The following is a 256-nucleotide window of genomic DNA, read 5'->3' on the forward strand; positions in this document are numbered from 1 at the left end:
CTCTCTCTCTCTCTCTCTCTCTCTCTCTCTCTCTCTCGCTTTCTCTTTCTGACGCAAGCAGGAGCACACGAATATATATGTATGTAGAAAAAGTATGTCAAGTGTATATATTATATGCGTGTGTAAAAACAATGCATCTATTGTTATGCAAATATATAAACATATGCAATCGAATATCTATCTATCTATCTATCTATCTATCTATCTATCTATCTATCTATCTATCTATATGTGTGTTTATGTATATCTCTGTGTG

At 32.8% G+C, this 256-nt stretch overlaps 1 long non-coding RNA gene across 2 annotated transcripts in view; it reads right to left on the reverse strand.

Moving 5' to 3' along the window:
* LOC128249660 (uncharacterized) overlaps positions 1-256 on the reverse strand; it is a 445,267-nt gene that overhangs the window by 16,384 nt on the left and 428,627 nt on the right. The gene's annotated exons all lie outside the window — the stretch shown is intronic.

The sequence above is a fragment of the Octopus bimaculoides genome, chromosome 17, assembly GCF_001194135.2.
Source record: "Octopus bimaculoides isolate UCB-OBI-ISO-001 chromosome 17, ASM119413v2, whole genome shotgun sequence".
In the NCBI taxonomy this organism is placed as follows: Eukaryota; Metazoa; Mollusca; class Cephalopoda; order Octopoda; family Octopodidae; genus Octopus; species Octopus bimaculoides.